This window comes from Microcaecilia unicolor, chromosome 9 (genome assembly GCF_901765095.1).
Source record: "Microcaecilia unicolor chromosome 9, aMicUni1.1, whole genome shotgun sequence".
Taxonomy (NCBI): Eukaryota; Metazoa; Chordata; class Amphibia; order Gymnophiona; family Siphonopidae; genus Microcaecilia; species Microcaecilia unicolor.
Window position 1 is genome coordinate 191,262,327 of NC_044039.1, and position 20,200 is coordinate 191,282,526.

General features: G+C 40.5%; 1 protein-coding gene across 2 annotated transcripts in view; it reads right to left on the reverse strand.

The window, feature by feature from the left end:
* TRAF3 (TNF receptor associated factor 3) overlaps positions 1-20,200 on the reverse strand; it is a 189,488-nt gene that overhangs the window by 137,474 nt on the left and 31,814 nt on the right. The window contains exon 1 of one of the 2 annotated variants that reach the window (XM_030214989.1): positions 9,884-9,950. The exons of the other annotated variant lie outside the window; for it this stretch is intronic. The gene's annotated coding sequence lies outside the window, so the exon portion shown is untranslated. Of the gene's footprint in view, positions 1-9,883; positions 9,951-20,200 lie in introns of those variants that run through there. 2 annotated transcript variants of the gene reach the window in all.

The following is a 20,200-nucleotide window of genomic DNA, read 5'->3' on the forward strand; positions in this document are numbered from 1 at the left end:
CTAAGCAGTAAATTGAAAACAAATCTGAGAAAATATTTCTTCACTCAAAGGTGAGGTTGCTCCATGGTTGCGGTATCTCAAAAAAGATATAGAGGAATCAGAAAAGGTTCAAAGAAGAGTGACTAAAATGATAAAGGGGATGGAACTACTTTCACATGAGGAAAGGCTAAAGAGGTTAGGGCTCTTCAACTTGGAAAAGAGACGGCTGAGAGGAGATATGATTGAGGTCTATAAAATCCTGAGTGGTGTAGAACGAGTAGAAGTGAATCAAGTTTTTTTACTCTTTCAAAAAGTACAAAGACTAGGGGACACTCAATGAAGTTACATGGAAGTATCTTTTTTAAAAATGAGGAAATATTTTTTCACTCAGCGAATAGCTAAGCTCTGAAACTTGTTGCCAGAGGATGTGGTAACAGTGGTTAACGTATTAAAAAAAAAGTATGGACAACTTCCTGGAGGAAAAGTCAATAGTTTGCTATTGAGAAAGACATGGGGAAACCACAGCTTGCCTGGGATTGGTAGCATAGAATTTTGCTATTTGGGTTTCTTCCAGGTACTTGTGACATGGATTGGCCACTGTTGTAAACATGGACCATTGGTCTGACCCAGTATGGCTAATCTTGCGTTCACTCTGAAATTTGTTGCCACTAGAATGCAGTAAAAGCAGTTAGCTTTGCAGGGTTTAAAATGGTTTGAACGCGCTCATACAAGAAAAGTCCATAAGCCATTATTAAGATGGACATGGGAAAACCCACCTCTTATTCAGGAGATAACAGATTTTATGCTGCTTTTTACTCTTTTCGGATCTTGCCAGGTACTTGTAACCTGGATTGGCCACTGTTGGAAACAAGATACTGGACTTTGATGGACTTTCAGTCTGACCCAGTATGGCAATGCTTATGTTATCTTAAAAAGTTACATCATCAGCATATGTGAAAAACTTTATTCCTAAAGTAGTTAAGGTCTCACCCATAACCGAGTCAAACGTTGAAGGTACATGATTATGGCCTGTTACCCATTCTTGATAGTTATCTAATTTCTAAAGTCAAAGTTTCCATCAAAGTTTCAGCTTGGAGAGTATCATAAAGCTCCAAATAATCAGACACAAATACTGCCATCATTTTTTCCAAATGTAGAATGAATGTAACCAATCTGTAGTTTGAAATAATGCCACAGTCCATGGTTGCATTTTTCAGCGTAAGTGTTAAAGAATGTCCCCCAAAAAGGATGGAACATTACCAGCACAGAAAAACAGCATATAAAATCAGAAAGAAAAGATGTGAACAGCAGGACATACTTCAAAGCTACAATACAAAAATTTGAATTGGGGGAAAGTCCATTTAGACTTGATCTACTGGAATAGAAAAGTAGTCAATATAAAGGAACTCGTCTAAATAATCTTTAGAATTATTTACTATCTGCATGCAAATATTTTCCATTTTAGATATGAAGAAACCTGCTAATTCTGTGGCATTCAGGAGTGTCTGAACATTAGGAGCAGTAACATCAGTTGTCCGACAGGCTTGATCCACAATACAGAACAATTTATTTTGATCTATATGATCTCTGCCTGTCAAGTTCGTATAAGCAGCTCTCCTGGTTTCCTTCAGTGTATATTTATACACATTAATAGCTTTTCTCCAGATCCGTTTACTATCCTCTGACTCAATTTTATTCCATATTCGAGCAAGGTATCTGCAATTTTTCTGCAATTTTGTTTCAAATGTAATAATTGTAAATGTAAAAAGTCAAGGAGTACCTTTATGCTATACCCAAGTTTTCTCAGATAGTGGAGCTATTTCCTCTAAAACTGCACTCACAGTGTTGCTCTAATTGTCTAACATTTCTCTAGGATTTATCAAAAAATTTACTAAGGATGAGTTAAAAGGTCAGTTGTGGACAGAGGTTATCTTTTTGTCCTCAAGAATAAGGTTTTCAGGAGTAGGTCTTTTCCTAACAGAGCAAGACCTCCATTTAATCAATGGAATGCTTAAAACTTTGTTACACTTAATTGAGCTTTATTGAATGCTTGATCGGTCAGGAACAAGACTTTACTGATATCTGATTTATTTTTATGATCATAAGCTAGATATCTTGTGTATCTCTGAATCTTGGGTTTTTCTTGAGAAATCAGTTTCTATTGCTTGTCTCCACCTCGTTTTTATGCTTATTCTCAAGTACGTAATGGTAAAAAAAGGATGTGGGATGCTGTTGATTGCCAGAGATACTTTTAAATTCCATAGGCAGGATTTTCCAGAATTAGAAGGTATAGAATTGTTATTTGTTACCTCTTCATTTTTAAATATTATCCTACGTTATTGTGCGCCCCAGGTATTCTTCATAAAGATTATTCTGATTTTATTTCTTTTTAGCAGATTTTGATATTCAAATGAATAAAACTGTTGTTTTAGGTAATTTTAATATACATGTTGATGAGAGGCAGGATGACACCATGTTTGATGATATCTTGAATTTTATGGAATCTATAGGTTGGAAACAGATTGTGAATAGTAGTACTCACAACAAGAGTCAGATGTTAGATCTAATTTTTGTTGAGGGATATTCTTTATCTGACTACCTGAAAAAGTCGACCAAATAGAAATACCTCGGTCTGATCATTTTTGCTACCTATTTTACTATTAAGAATTGTATGGTTGACAAAATTTCATCTTGTCAAGTAGTATGTACTCATAGAAAGCATTATGAAGTCTCTGATCTTAAATCTACTCTGGTTTCTCATTTAAAATGTTTGATTCATGTAATGTTTCCGAAGCTGTAGATTTGTGGTATTCTGCCCTCCAAATTCTCTCGATATTGTTGCTCCTCTTGAAACTACTACGTCTAGGAGATTGCGTAAGGCCCCTTGGTTTTCTTTTGAACTTAAAGCTCAAAAATGTAAGCAGAGGCAACTTGAACATCATTGGAGGAAATACCCTTCTAGAGTTATTTAGAAGAGTATAACTTGAAACGTCAGCTTTATAATACATCAATATTGAATGCCAAAAAAAGACTTTAATACAATTATTGAACCTGCTCCTGTATCAGGTTCTATCTAGACTAGTTAATATAGGGAAACCCAATACAGTATCTGTTTCTTCTTTCAGTAGTTATTTGGTGAAGGTTTTTCAGAAAGAGTTGCTAGTTTAGTGCTGCAATTTGATCAGAACTTGTTACCATCTAAGGTTACCTGTGTTTTACCCACCAAGTCCCCAATTAAGCAATTTCCAATCTGTCTCAACCTCGCAAATGCTTTCGATATGCTTGATTATTGTTCTCCCTCAGCTTTGAAAGCCGTGAAAGATGTTGCCAAAACGTTTGTTGATATAGTCAGCAAATCTTTGGCTGAAGGTTCTGTTCCCGATCCTTTAAAAAGGGTGATTGTTAGACCTCTTTTGAACAATCAAATCAACTTGAGGTTGATAAGGTAGGAAATTACAGACAAATTTCTTCTTTGCTGTTTTTGGCAAAAGTCCTAGAGAGAGTTGTTCGTGATCAATTGTGAATATTTTGGAAAATGAAGATGTCTTGGACATGAACCAGTTTGGCTTTCGTAGACTTCATGATACTGAGTCTTTATTATTACCTTTTATGGACACGATCAGAGATGGGTTTGATCATGGTACTCATTTTCTTCTCTTGAGCTTAGATATTTCAGCTGCATTTGATACTATGTCATAATATTCTTTTGAATCATTTTCAATCAACTAGTATCCCTGCTGTTGCTTTACAATGATTCACATCTTTTTAAATCAAAGTTTTGTATGAATGTAGGGCAATATCAATCCGAATATTTGATTGTAACACCGTTGTTCCTCAAGGTTCCGCACTTTCAGCAGTACTCTTCAATATTTTTGTTACCATTGTGTAAAATTGTTAAGAAGCTTAGATGTTTCTTTTAGAATTTACACTGACGACATTCAATTTTTACTTTGAATTGAGAATTCTGTTAGGACATTTAAAAACCTGCACTTGTGTCTGACCATGATAAATCAATGGCTAAAAGGTAATCATTTGAAGCTTAACATGCAGAAGACTCTGGTTCTATTGTTGTCCAGTTACTCTTGTGCAGATATTCCCTCCTCTCTTATAACTGAGGACATGGAAATTGAGAGCTCGTAAAACGTGTAACCTAGAGGTCGTCATGGATACCGAATTATCAAATGAGACATCACGTAGCTAAACTGATTGGTCTGACTTCTTCTAAATTGAGGCTCAAGAGACAATTAAAAGACCTTTTAAATTCTTTTAACTTTAGAATGGTTGTGCAGACTTTGATTTTTCCATTTTGAGTACTATAATGGTCTTTTATTGGGACTTTTGAAAAATTCTTTCAAAACGTTGCAATCGGCGCAAAATGCTACAGCTAGAGTTCTAGTGTGTGTACCTAGGTATACCCACATTACTCTAGTCTTTAAAAAAAATTTTCATTGGTTTCCAAATGAGCAGTGAATAAAGTTTAAGATGGTCTGTTTAGTTTTTAAAGTACTGCATCGTCTCTAGTATATGCCTCTACCAGCCTGTCAGAACTCTTCGTTCCTGTAGTCAAGACCTATTTGAGCATTCTTTATTTCATCTTATTAGACTTGAAGTTAATAGGAAATCTATGTTTCGAATTGTAGGTCCCAAACTTTGGAATGAACTTCCTTTAACCCTTCGTAAGATTACGTCTTTGTTCAATTTAAGATCTTAAAACATGGTTATTTCATGAGGCATTTGAAAATTAGATTTGTTGCTCAGTATATATTGCTGTGTCTGGGAAGAAATAAAAAACAGGGTTGTCTTTTCAAGTGTACGGTAATTAGGTTGACCAATCAGTTTATTTCTTTCATATGTGCGTTTTATTGTTTTTGAAAAATTACCTTTAGACTTAATATAATATGTAAGTTTTCTTGTAACCCACCCAGAACTTTGGATGGTATAGGATATAAATATGTTAAACAAATAAATAAAAGCAAAAATGATCAGACCAAGGTAATGTTCTTCTCAAAACTTGATGACTGTCAATTCAGCATGGAGATTCCAGAAAGTAGAATCAACCATAATGACAAAATGGGTGTGGAATTACAAATGCGATCTAGAAAAACCAAACAGTAATCCACAAACAGTGAAACTATAATATAGCAAACAAAGAAAACTTGTAAAGAAAACAGGAAAGGAAAAACCTTAAAGTAGCTCGAAACAGTTTTACAGAGATATATCGGTCAAAAAAAAAGACCTTGCTTCATCATTGGCAAAAACCTCCCCAAGAATAGAGTGACTTCATTCAAAATACAGACTATGCATAATGTCAGTGGCTCAAAGAAAAATCACTTATCTCATGGCAAGAATGAAGCACCCAAAGCGCATCTGGTGGAAGTTTCAAGATGCAGAAATGCCCCTGGGCCAACGTTGGCCAGCGTTTCGTAAAAACTGCTTCAGGGTCCCAGGAGGCAAAAAATGAATTTCACAGTATTGTATTCAAGAAGTCATAGAAACTTGCACATGCAAACAGAACTAGGTAATGACCTGAAATTGGGTGCTTTGAAATGGAGGTTGAAAAAATTATAGGTGTCTAAAAAAACAAATTGAATTTGAAGTGCAGGGTACATAACAAAAAAACCACACAGTCCACCTCAAATAACAACCCCCTCACCTCCATTCCCTATCCTTCCAACCCACCCCATACAAAAATAGCATACCTTCAAAATACCGAGTAAAAAAAAATTAAAAAAAAAAAAATCTTTGTCTCCAAAAAGATATATAAGCTTGAAGCACCTTCAATCTCATGATAACTTATTCCACAAATACTGCAAAATATGATACCTATGTTTGCACCAAATGAAAATCTTTTGCAGCTGGCAAGACCAAACTGCCCACTATATTGCAACTTTATGAACCAGGTCACTGGTTGCAAAACACCCCTTAAATATTGAGGTACTATATCTCAAAATTTTAAAACCCAAGCTTAAACTGAAAATGAAGTTACATTGGTAGCCAATGTAATACACATTTTTTTTTTAAAGGGGAATAATCCTATCCCTAAGTTTCCTGTATGTTATCATGTGAGTGGCAACATTCTTTACCCACTACAGCTTTTGTAAAACTTACCGAGGGAGCCTCTCATAAATGGTATTGCAATAGTCCAGCTGAATAAGCACCATTGCTTGTACAACGGTATGAAAATCTTGCACGCCGAAATAAGAACACAACTGATGCACCAATTTTAATCAAGCCACCCAAACTATATACTTCACTTGAGATGTCAAATTAAGGGTAAATGTCAACACTTCCCCCCCCCCCCCCCCCCACATATCTTAACTTCAGTAACTACCCATAAATCCTGAGAAAAGCACAAAATCATACCAAAAATCAGTACGTGGGAGCAATCATATCAGCCCACAAAATTTCTATTTTCTGCACATTAAACCATAAATGATTTTCACCAGACAAGTATTGACAGCCATCATTGTATCAACCACTTTAATCTTCAATTCTGTCATCAAAGTTGTCTGTGTATAAAAAAAACTGAATGTTATTTGCATATAAAAAGGGAAACTCCAAAAGCCTGGACATTTGCCAAAGGACAGAAGAAATAATGTTGGAGGTAACGGGGATCCTTACAGCACCCTAACAACTGCATCTCACACAAGGTGCCGTCAACGTCAAAAACCTAAAATGATTGATTCAGTATAAATGACTTGAACCGTATGAATGCCAACCTTCCCACCCCTAACGCACACAGCTGTTCCAACAGCCGAACATGCTCTAAAGTATCAAAACACTGAAGAAATAATGTTCAACAAGATCAACACCCTGTACCTTTTTGTTTTGTCCAAAACATTTACACATCTCATACAACAGTGCAATCAAAACTATCGCTATGCTAAAATCAATCGAAATCCAGATTAGCATCAACAGTGTGCATTTCCTCAAAAAAATCTTGTAATTGACAACCCACACAGGTTTCAACCAACTTTTCCAAAAATGGGAGGTTGGAGATCTGTCTATAATTGCTAGCCTTCCTCACTGACAAAGCTCCTGCTTTCAAAGGGCGAACCACAGCCTTTAAGGGCCTGTGTAAATTCTCTTGTAGACAATGACATAGTAAACAAGACTTCACAATCAAAAACAATCAAGTGGGAGGCCATGAAAACAACCATTCTAGGCAAGGATCCACTAGGCTCCTTTCCTTTAACCAACTTCCATATTAACCTCTGTAAACACTGAATCTAAGGTATTATCCAAGTGTAAATTCAAATCACCTAAAAAATTTAGATAAAACTTGTGATCAAACTATCAGCCCAGAAGATGGTATAAAAATACATCAAGGAATTATGTAAACAAACATCCACTGCATCACAAGCCAACATCTCCAAGCTGGATTTGTTAGAGTCTAATAAACATTTTTTAAAATTATTTATAAATTAACCCTATACCCCAACCTTTTCTCCTTTACAGGCCGTGTTCTGGCTGAATGGCCTGCATCAGGAGTCTACATAAAAACGTATGTATATAAATATAGATACAGAGCAGCCAATCCCAACCTAGTCCTTGAATATTTATGAGTTAGGTTTGCATGCAATTGAACCAGTGCATGCAAGTCTATCTCATGCATATTCGTTGTGGATATCCTAAAAACCTAATGGGACTAGATGTGCCTCGAGGCCTGGGTTGGGAATGGCTGATACATATATAGAGAGAGAATAAAAAATGCAAACCTATGCATATACATAATTATAAAAATGAAGCCACTGACAACTAAAAACAAATTAAAAAACATGATAAAAAAAATAGTCTAAACTAATGAACTGACTAAACAGCATTACATATCAACATTTACATATGTTTAAAAACCATAAGAGAAACATGAATCATAATTGATGTACACACATGTGAAATACAACTATTAGACAATAATAGTTTTGTGACATAACTTATAAATTTAAAACATCCACAATAAGCTATTTACCTGAGGACAGTTATAATAGGTGGGAAAATGTGGGATACAAATGTAACAAATAAATAAATAACTGATGTGGCAATCAGGGGCCGATACATGGCGGCACCCGTTAAATACGGGTGCTGCAAGAAAAAAATACCGAGTCGCAAACAGTGACCAATCCACAAAGAGAATAGCATGCAAATTAGATGCACGGATCCCCTTTTATGCATCAGTTGCTGGTAGTTCAGTGGACTGCCTCCCAACCACCCCCTCTCCCCCAAAAACATGCCTGGTGGGCCAGTGGACCACCTCCTGCATCCCTTCCTGGCCCCAGCCTCCTCCCCCCCCCCAAAGAAATAAATCTATGGTGGTCTAGTGGACTTCAACCCCCCCCCAAAAGTAAGAATCACCCTGATGGTCTAGTGACCCCCCTCTCGGTTCCTTGAAAACGATGGAGGCAGGAGGGCAGGAGCAACACCTTCTCCCTTGTGCCTCTGAGTCCACCTTCTCAAAATAGCGGCACCCAGCCTCTGCCTGGTGCATTCTGAGATGCCCTGAGAGGGGCTAAGCACCATATTAGAAAGAAAACTCCTTGTATGGTGTTTAGCCCCTCCCAGTACATCTCACAATACACTGGGCAGGGACTGGGCACCGCCATTTAGAGAGAGCCAAGCTCAGAGGCAGGTGGTGTTGCACCTGCCTCTTTTGTATCAGAGGTACATGGGGGTGTAGGGGGTCACTAGACCACCAGAGAGTGATAGCTATTGGGTGGGGGGTCAGGAGGCTGTTCACTGGACCACTATGGAATTCTTAAAAGATCTTGGGGGAGGGTGGTCAGGGGGTGGGCACTAGACCACCAGGTTTCTTTTGCCTTTGGGGGGGGGGGGGGTAGGAAGAGATAGGTAGGGAGTACAATTAGGCAGCCTTTCCAGCTGCCTGTGTTTCCCTCCTCTCAGACAGCTCCAGACCAGCTGTAAAAATAGCTCATTAAAGCTAGGCGCTCTGGACCTGTGCAGGGCATGAAATGTTCATTAGAATACTTATGAGCTCGCTGTAATACATTTGCATATGGTTCTCAGTAGCTGCTAATGGCACACGTTAGAGCCACACAAAAACCCCTTTGTGCATTCTAAATAACGTTTGCTTTAGACTGGCTACAACCAGTCTAAAGCAAATGTTAACAGCATGGTAAGCTTTGTGCATCGGGCACTCAGTTTTCTGTCAGCAAATACAGCAAATCCTACAGTGATTTAAATATAATGACATACATACATACATCTGTATGTTATACAAATACCAACTGTATGTAAAAGGAGGGGAAGAAAGAAAACAAAGGGAAAAGAAAAAGGAAAAAAGAAAAAAAAAAAGATAGAGGGAATGAGGAAAAGGGGAAGGAAGAGGCAGGGCTTTTTTTGAGGGGGTACTGAGTACCGGCACCTTTTCCACTGTCTGCTAAAATTGACCCATGGGCCCCAAGTTTTAATGATAGAGCTCAGGCTCTATACACCAATTCTGTCGTCATAGATTCTGTGACTGGTTGCAGGGGGCCTGGCTATTTTGGGGTGGGTCCTTCAGTGATCACCCCACTCCTGAAGGGTGACCTAGCATTTGAGTACCAGCACCTTTTTTGCTAGAAAAAACACACTGGGAAGAGGAAAAGGAAACGAGGAAGAAGGAAAGGAAAGGAAAGGGAAAATGAGCAAGGAAAGAGATCCTAATTGTGAACAACATGACCCAAATGCAGAATGTTAACTGAAACGTGACAATCTGTGAAAGAGAACTATTCTTGAATCAAGAATAAATAATGAGTAAAGTCCATAGCTCAAAATCTTCTAAAGAGATCCCAAATTGGGTGATGTCAAAGATAAATGGCACCATATGAAATACATGAGTTACAGTGAGCCCACTTTGTGCCAAACTTACTCAGTAAAAGTCACACAGAGCGAACATAGGCTTACTCACCAATGCACTTAAGAGAACTCGGCCGCAGTACTGCCAGTATCAAAAACAGATCGAGAGAGTAGATTCTCCACTTTTCTTAAAAAAACAAAATCCAAAGACGAACAACATCTAAAAAAAAAAAATGAGCAAGTAAACTTATCGCTATTCAAACAATATGTGCGTGCCGTCCAAAATCATAGAGTCAAAAACACTGGGTAAGAAGACACTGCGCATGCACAAGGGCTCTAAACAAATATGGTGCTAGCAACACATCACAAATTCATATGACATTAACGTTGTGATTTATAGTGCAAAGGTTGATATAACATTACTTGCACAGAGCTATAACTACTGAGGCATGTGTAGTTATGCAAGATTAGAATTAAGAGACAGAATCGAGAACTAATGCATTTGGGTGGGAAGAGAGGGATAGGAGCAAGAAAAATACAAGGACACAGAACGACAGAATGCAGAACCCAACTTTTGCCTTTTACACCTCCAGGAATATCACGCGGATGTTTCTGCATTACTGATGTAGGTATTACAACTATACAGAACATTTAGAGCAATCAAACAAAAACCTAAAAATGATGAAAATTGAGATGACCACAGTTTTACTTCTTGAGAACAAAGTCTATCCTAGCTTTTCATCTCCTGTTCCAGAGTAGGCCAAGTGTTTCTCAGAAAGAAACAAACCATCTATGTTCCTTATGTTGAAGGAAGTGAATATCAATGGAGAGTCTTATGCTCCCCTCTGCTTCCTATTTATGATCTTACCAAGTGAAACTCCTCGATGTATGACAGCTCCCCAATTCCTCATCACATGCTAGCAACCATAGGAACAAGAAGATTAGTGTTTCAAGACGGCTGAACAGACTGGAAATGCAGGCCCATTCAATACAGGTCTATCTAACACTATACCTCACCATGAATGCTTTATATATATACTAGGAAAAAATGCCCGTTTCTGAGCGCAATGAAACGGGCGCTAGCAAGGGGCCCCCTCCCTCCGAGCTACTTGCCTTGTTAGTTGTTCGCTGTGGCGTTTCCATTTCGGCCCTCGAGTGTCATAGCTCCGCCCTCGACGTCATGACGTTTTGACGCGAGGGCGGTGCAGACACTCCAGGGCACACCGGATATCTCGGGCGCCTCAACTTCCATGGAGGCTTCAGAACGTTGGGGTTGCCTTTTATATAGAGAGATTTTTTTTTTAATTTGGGACAATTTATTCTGCAAGAAAAATTCTTTGAAGTATATTTACCACTTTTTTTCACTTTTCTTTAGAAGTTTTAAACCTAATACTACAAGAGTACATTATTTGGTTAGCTATTTAATAAATAAACATACATTTGTCCAGTGGGGATACACTACATACACAATAATTGAAAACAAAGTATAACAAATACAGCAATATTCAACCCAATAACCACCTAAACAACATTTCATGGAATGCCAACTGAAACACAGAGGTTTTCACTTTCCACCTAAACGTGAGATAATCCTTCTCTAGATGAATTTCTGGAGGCAAAGTATTCCACAACCAAGGTCCAACAACTGAGAAAGCCTAGTCACTGATTACACTAAGCCAAGCAAAATACGCAATGAAGGCGCATTTAAACAGCCCAGTAACTGTAGACAATTATGTATGCAGTAAAGCTTGATGGATTAATACGTAGGGTGACTAATTATACACTCATTCTGCACCTGGACTAGCTTGCTACACATACAGTAACTTAGTTCAGAACTTGCCTTGATTTTAGCTAACCATCAAATTATCCCAACTGACTCTGTACCACGCATCTTGTTCCCATCATATATCTGCTCTTGGTCCCTCAGCTGTACGGTAAGCCATAATGTAGAAACTATTTAGAATCATATCTATGTTAGTTGAATGCTCTAGTACATGCTTATTTAGGTGTATCATTAGTATTAGGTTAACATTGTACTATATCCCTGGTATTTGAATTCCAGTGCTGTTAAATGTGTATATTTTTTATATTGTTTCATGGTAGTTCTATTATTAGGTTTCAATTTACTCTTTTAAAGTTCACCTCATTTATTGTATTTATATTTATTCTTGGTTATTTTACTATTGTTATGCTGTTAACAAAATTGTAAGTTTTATGTTAAACTGTACCTGATGTATACCGTCTTGGGTGAATCTCTTCATAAAGTCGATTAATAAATAAAGCAAGCTTTCATATATTCTGGGGCATCAGCCTGTAAAGTATACAATAGCAGAACCTTAAATATCACCCACCGGAGGAAGTGATGTCATCATTGTAAGATGGCTGCCTAATTCCAGAGCTCCGCTGAAGAGGGACCTATAATTAGAGATACGCCCGTGAAACGATTGTTGGCAATTGCCCTAGACACCCTCTGAAACATCCAGAGGTATGGCTGTGCAGAAGAAGCTAGCCAAGTTTAAGTTTACTTCGGAGAAACGCGGGCCAGGGACGCGAGGAACCAAGATGGCGGAGGAAAACTCCGACTCTGACCCAGACCATGCGGAGCTAATTGACAGTGAAACTGAATTTACTAAGAGCGATGTTGCTCGTTGGTTCAAGGAACTCAAGTTTAAAATATCTGCGGTCCGGAAAGAAATTCAAGCTGCGGTTTCTGACATTAGAGAGGTCAAAGAAGTCGGGAGTCGGCTGGATCAATTCGATGAACGGATGGACGCCTTTTTGGAGGATCTGCAAGCAGTGTAGACGGAATTTAAAAAGGAGCAACAAATGCGATCAGACTTAGAATTGGTGATGGAGGACTTAGAGAATAGATCCAGATGCTGCAATTTGCATTTTAAAGGCGTTCCTGAGGAGGATCAGTTTAAAGATTATATGAAAGTGTTGAAAGAGATATGCGCCCCACTTCTGCGCTACAGCGAGGATGTGAAAGTTTGTAAGGATTTACGTGAGGTTATTAAAAATTATCTTGAACTTAATGGCACAGGTGAGGTGGCTGATAGTATCCTTTGGGATGCTCTTAAGGTGGTGGTGAGGGGTCATCTTATCAAATGGAGCACTAGACGTAAGAGGGAACGCTGTGCTCGGGAGTTAGGAGTATGCCAGCGGTTGATGAGATTGGAGGCACTGCATCAGGGGAGAGGGGGAAGATTCCAATGTACTACCCCAGCTTTTGGCATGTAGGTCAGAGTTGCAGAAGCTCCAGGAGGAGCAGATGGAGTACCATAGACGGTTGTTACAACAAAAATTCTTTGAGTTTATCAATAAAGCGGGGAAAATGTTGGCCCTTAATTTAAGGAAGCGTCAGTCGGGACACACCATTGCTAAGATTAAAGGGCCTGGGGATGTTCTTCTCTTTTCTGATGGGGAGATTAAGGAACAATTTGTTCAGTTTTACACCAACCTGTACTCCAGGGGGGCTAAGGTTCCACCAGCAAAGATTAGAGAATACTTAGTTAATAGTGGACTTCAGGAGTTATCTGCCTCAGTATGGGATGGGCTAGAGCTCCTGATAACATCTGATGAGGTATTAAGGGTGGTCAAGGGTCTTAAGGGAGGCAAAGCCCCAGGGGTTGATGGTTACACAGCTAAATGTTATAAAATATTTTGCTCAGGACTTGGAACCCCTGCTGCGGAGGGTAGGTAATGACAGTTTCTTGGGTACTTCCCTCTCTCCTAGTATGTATGCGGTGGGGATTTTAGTCATCTTGAAGCCTGGTAAAGACCCGACATCATGTGGCTCTTACAGGCCAATCTCCCTTCTCAATATAGATGTAAAGATTTTAGCGAAGGTCACAACTTATACAAGAGGACCAATTGGGTTTTGTGCCTCGATGTCAGGTAGCAGATAATATCAGGAGAACCCTAAATATTATTTGAGAAGCACAATCACAGGAGATTCCCTTCGCTTTGTTAACTACGGATGCTGAGAAAGCATTTGATAGGGTAGAGTGGGATTACTTGTGGGAAGTACTGTCTTATATGGGTTTTGGCCCTAAATTTATTGGTTGGTTGCGGAGTCTCTATGAGGCTCCCACGGCCCGAATCAAAGTAAATGGGGGTTACTCTTCTGCATTTCCCATACAGAGGGGTACGAGGCAGGGTTGTCCTCTTTCCCCCCTACTGTTCGCCCTCTCCATTAAGCCGTTTGCACAGCAGGTTCACTATTAGGCATATTTTCAAAGCACTTAGCCTTCCAAAGTTCCATAGGTTTCTATGGAACTTTGGAAGGCTAAGTGCTTTGAAAATATCCCTACATGTCTCTGATATAAAGGGGATTCAAATAGGAAGTAGGGAGCATAAAATAGCTTTGTTTGCAGATGACATTTTATTTTATGTAAGTGCTCCCCAATCAACCTTGCCCATCATTGTTCCGAGAGCTTAATAGATATGGGCAGATATCAGGCTTTAAAATCAATTATAACAAATCTGAGCTGATGGGAATGACTATCTTGGAGGAAGTAGTGGGCAGTCTATTGCAATCATTTGCCTTTCGGAGGTCTAGAACGAGTTTTCATTTTCTGGGAATACAGCTGTCTAGAGATTTATCTCAACTTTATTCTTTGAACTACACCCCTTTGTTTCAACAGCTGAGGAGGGACTTGGTCAGCTGGAAGAATGGTTGGCTTTCTTGGTGGGGTAGAATTTCAGCTGTTAAAATGAATTTGCTACCAAGATTATTGTTTTTATTTCAATCTCTACCTCTGTCTGTTCCGAAAGCTGATTTGTTGCGCTTACAGTCTGAAATTTCTGGGTTTGTATGTGAGGGGGGGGGGTCGCCCCTCGAAGTTATCCAACAGAGTGATGTGGTGCCCTCTGGAGCAGGGCGGTAGGGGATTGCCTAATTTGGTCTGGTACTATTGGGCAGCACAACTTAAGTTCATTTCAGGCTGGAGCGGTGAGGAGCAGACAGCTACAAAAATGTTAGACCAATATTTTGTATGTGATTACCCCCTTGATGCGGCTCTCTGGATCTCACTTCCTACTAGAGCTTATAGGCAACTGACGCTTAATCCTTTTGTGTTTCATCTATTGACGTTATGGGGGTCTCTAAAGCATAATCTTCGGGGCTCTAGTGGCTCTTCATCATTTGTGTATCTCACTCAGGAGTCAAGATTTCCGGCTGGTTTGCAGCGTATAGCTTTCTCAGAATGGACCAGTCGTGGCTTTCGCAGATTTCGGGATTTTCTGGACGTGGGTGAGATGCATCCTTTTGGGGAGCTAGGCGAGGCGAGTCCTGTGGGTTTTTGTCTTTTTGGCATATCTACAGGTAAAACATTATATTTCTAGCCAGGGATGGTTGAGGGTGGATCCAGATGATATGGAACACCTAGAGAACCTGTGGGCTTCTTTAGGAAAAATGGGTAAAGCTATCACACATGGTTATCGTTTTATTAGCGGTTTTGATTTTGTTAAGCTGTCTTACATGCATGCATGGGAGAGGAATTTGGGGTGTGAATTGAGTTTGTATGAATGGAAGGCTGTGTGTCACAAGGTGAAAAAAGCTTCTGTGTTCTGATTAAAGAAAATGCTTACAAAGTGTTAAGTAGGTGGTATTACACTCCAGATAGGTTAAGAATCATGTATCCCAGTTCAGTGGACATATGTTGGAGGTGCCAGAAGGTCACGGGGACATTCTTCCATATTTGGTGAACATGTGACCCTCTGCAGGTCTTTTGGAAAGAGGTGGCCAGTCGTATATCTACTGCAATTGACTCTCAGTTTCTCTGCGATCCTAAATGGTTTCTTCTTGGATGGGGAAATCGCAGAGGGAAGAAATGGCAATGCCGGATAAAGCGGATTAGTCTTGCAGCAGCTAAACTAGTTATAGCGTCCCACTGGAAACGGAGTACTGGACCCACGGTGGACACTTGGTTGCTGAGAGTACATTTGGTGAGAGACCTAGAGCAATTAACTGACCGCAGGCAAGGAAAGTTTGATGCCACAGCAGAAGAATGGGTACACTTGGATCTTCTACAGGATAATAAGTAATAATGAGAGTGGGAGGGGGGGTCTTAAACATTACTGTTTTGGTTAACATACGATATAACCCAGTTGGTCTTATGTAAGGTTTGTAGGTTGAGGGAGGGGGGAGGGTGGGGGCGGTTAGGGGGGTTGTATGGTCAAATCTAGATGTGATATTAGGTATTGTCTATTTTTTGTTGTGGAATGTTTCACTTGGTTTTTTCACATCTTTAATAAAAATTCAATGATTAAAAAAAAATGTCACCCACCAAACAATGCAGCAATTTTAAATCTGGAGTTATGTGGTCAAAATGACCACAATTAGTTAGCAGACAAGCAGCTGAATTCTGAATAATCAGCAAAATACAGATTACACCAGAAGCCACCCAAAATACAAACTGCCATACTCCATTAAAGACTGCAAAATCATACCAAAGTCACATATATTTACACAGAAAAACCATCCTCAGTTTATAAAAGAAAGTTCTAACTATTGCACAAACCTGAGCGCACATAGATTGATCTCTTTCTAAATAAATCCCAAAGTAGAGGAGTGTGGTAGCCGTGTTAGTCCACTCTTAAGGTTATCAATAGAAATCAAACAAAATAAAACATGGAAAAGAAAATAAGATGATACCTTTTTTATTGGACATAACTTAATACATTTCTTGATTAGCTTTCGAAGGTTGCCCTTCTTCCTCAGATCGGAAATAAGCAAATGTGCTGACAGTGTATATAAGTGAAAACATTCAAGCATTACTATGACAGTCTGACAGGGTGGGAGGAGGGGGGTGGGTAGGAAGTATGCATGGGGACATCATATCTGGTGTCCCCAGATCCTTGTTAAGTCCTTTCTGTTGGGTGTTATACACCCAACAGAAAGGACTTAACAAGGATCTGGGGTTCCTAGCCCATTATAAACCATAAAACTGTATGTCTCTGTTGATCACCCTCCCCACACCCATCCTGTTAGAATATCAGTATTGAGATATAAATCAACTTGACGAACAGATGTACAACCAACCCAGAACAATTTCAGCCTTCTGAAAAACTAACTTCTTCTGGTCCATCTGAACTTTTACTTTCACCAAAGTCAAATACCTGTCTACTGGTCACATTAAATGTATATTGACAGTCATACAAAGAAAATGTGATACTCATTCCTCGAAGAAGCTATCCTAATGGCTGGCTATATATATATATATATATATTTTTTTTTTTTTGTTACATTTGTACCCCGCGCTTTCCCACTCATGGCAGGCTCAATGCGGCTTACATATTGTATACAGGTACTTATTTGTACCTGGGGCAATGGAGGGTTAAGTGACTTGCCCAGAGTCACAAGGAGCTGCCTGTGCCTGAAGTGGGAATTGAACTCAGGTCCTCAGTTCCCCAGGACCACAGTCCATCACCCTAACCACTAGGCCACTCCTCCACTATATATATTAGTGGAGGAGTGGCCTAGTGGTTAGGGTGGGGAACTGAGGACCTGAGTTCAATTCCCACTTCAGGCACAGGCAGCTCCTTGTGACTCTGGGCAAGTCACTTAACCATCCATTGCCCCAGGTACAAATAAGTACCTGTATACAATATGTAAGCCACAATGAGCCTGCCATGAGTGGGAAAGCGCGGGTACAAATGTAACAAAACAAAAAAATTATATATATATATATATATATATATATATATATATATATATATATAAGGATTTATTTATCACCTTTTTGAAGGAATTCACTCAAGGCAGTGTACAGTAAGAATAGATCAAACATGAGCGGTAGTCAATTACAGCAGTAAAAATATTCGAACAATACAAAATATGGCATGGTATACTATTTGCAATGACAACACAATATGTACTAGAACATTATAATTAATAAGGCAAAGTTGTAACATATAGATGAGTAAGAAAGTAAGAAGAATTAGAATGTAAGGTGATTGATTTGAATAAAGTTGCACATGAGGTCAGACAGATGGTTAAATATTATCTCAGCTAGAGTAGGAGTGGATAAACATGTCCTGCTGCAGTATGTACAGCCCGAGTCAATCCTTGTGTGTGTGAGTGAGACTAACAAGTTAATTACTTCTTCCGTTAAAGGCCTGGCTGAAGAGCCAAGCTTTCACCTGCTTCCTGAAGTAGAAGAAGCCTTGTGTTAAGCGGAGCCTTTCAGGCAATGCATTCCAGAGTGTGGGGGCTACTCCGGAGAAGGCTCGCTTGCGGGTATCACATCGTGTAATGTCTTTTGGAGAGGGTGTAGTTAGTGAAAGTCCTTGGTGATGTGAGGAGTATCATCCTATTCTTCAGATACTCGGGGCCATTTCCTTTCAGGGCCTTGAAGATCAGACATAGAGTTTTAAATTTAGCCCTGTATTGTACTGGTAGCCAATGAAGTGTTTGCAAAAATGGTGTGATGTGGTCACATCGCTTGCAACCTTCTATGAGTCTTGCTGCTGCATTCTGAATCAACTGGAGCTGGTGCAGGCCCTTTGTAGTCAGACCATTGTATAGTGCATTGCAGTAATCCAGTCTTGATATTACCATGGCATGTACAACTGGGATAAGATTTACCTTCTCAATGTAAGGAGAGAGGCGGCGTAGCTGTTGCAAATAGTAGAAGCAGCTCTTGAAGGTTGCTTGGATTTGGGGAATCAGAGTAAGTGTTGAATCTAACTGTATTCCAAGGTTCCTGACTTGTGATTTGAGGGGGAGTTAGGGTATGATACATACCTGTAGCAGTTGTTCTCCGAGGACAGCAGGCTGATTGTTCTCACGACTGGGTGACGTCCGCGTCAGCCCCCACCAACCGGAAAGAAGCTTCGCGGGACGGTCGGCACGCAGGGCACGCCCACCGCGCATGCGCGGCCGTCTTCCCGCCCGTGCGCGACCGCTCCCGCCAGTTGAATGACTAGCAAAAGATGAAACACACAACTCCAAAGGGGAGGAGGGAGGGTAGGTGAGAACAATCAGCCTGCTGTCCTCGGAGAACAACTGCTACAGGTATGTATCATACCCTTTCTCCGAGGACAAGCAGGCTGCTTGTTCTCACGACTGGGGTATCCCTAGCTCTCAGGCTCACTCAAAACAAGAACCCAGGTCAATTGAAGCTCGCAACGGCGAGGGTACAACAGAAATTGACCTACGAAGAACAACTAACTGAGAGTGCAGCCTGACCAGAATAAATTCGGGTCCTGGAGGGTGGAGTTGGATTTACACCCCAAACAGATTCTGCAGCACCGACTGCCCGAACCGACTGTCGCGTCGGGTATCCTGCTGGAGGCAGTAATGAGATGTGAATGTGTGGACAGATGACCACGTCGCAGCCTTGCAGATCTCTTCAATAGTGGCTGACTTCAAGTGGGCCACCGACGCTGCCATGGCTCTGACACTATGAGCCGTGACATGACCCTCAAGAGTCAGCCCAGCCTGGGCGTAAGTGAAGGAAATGCAATCTGCTAGCCAATTGGAGATGGTGCGTTTCCCGACAGCGACCCCTAGCCTGTTAGGGTCGAAAGAAATAAACAATTGGGCGGACTGTCTGTTGGGCTGTGTCCGCTCCAGATAGAAGGCCAATGCTCTCTTGCAGTCCAATGTGTGCAACTGACGTTCAGCAGGGCGGGTATGCGGCCTGGGGAAGAATGTTGGCAAGACAATTGACTGGTTAAGATGGAACTCCGACACCACCTTCGGCAGGAACTTTGGGTGGGTGCGGAGCACTACTCTGTTGTGATGAAATTTGGTATATGGAGCATGAGCTACTAGGGCTTGAAGCTCACTGACCCTACGAGCGGAAGTAACTGCCACCAAGAAAATGACCTTCCAGGTCAAGTACTTCAGATGGCAGGTATTCAGTGGCTCAAAAGGAGGTTTCATCAGCTGGGTGAGGACGACGTTGAGATCCCATGACACAGTAGGAGGCTTGATAGGGGGCTTTGACAAAAGCAAGCCTCTCATGAATCGAACGACTAAAGGCTCTCCAGAGATGGCTTTACCTTCCACACGATAATGGTAAGCACTAATCGCACTAAGGTGATTCCTTACTGAGTTGGTCTTGAGGCCAGACTCTGATAAGTGCAGAAGGTATTCAAGCAGGTTCTGCGCAGGGCAAGAGCGAGGTTCTAGGGCCTTGCTCTCACACCAAACGACAAACCTCCTCCACTTGAAAAAGTAACTCTTTTTAGTGGAATCCTTCCTAGAGGCAAGCAAGACCCGGGAGACACCCTCAGACAGACCCAACGCAGCGAAGTCTACGCCCTCAACATCCAGGCCGTGAGAGCCAGGGATTGAAGGTTGGGGTGCAGCAACGCTCCGTCGTTCTGCGAAATGAGAGTCGGAAAACACTCCAATCTCCACGGTTCTTCTGAGGACAACTCCAGAAGAAGAGGGAACCAGATCTGACGGGGCCAAAAG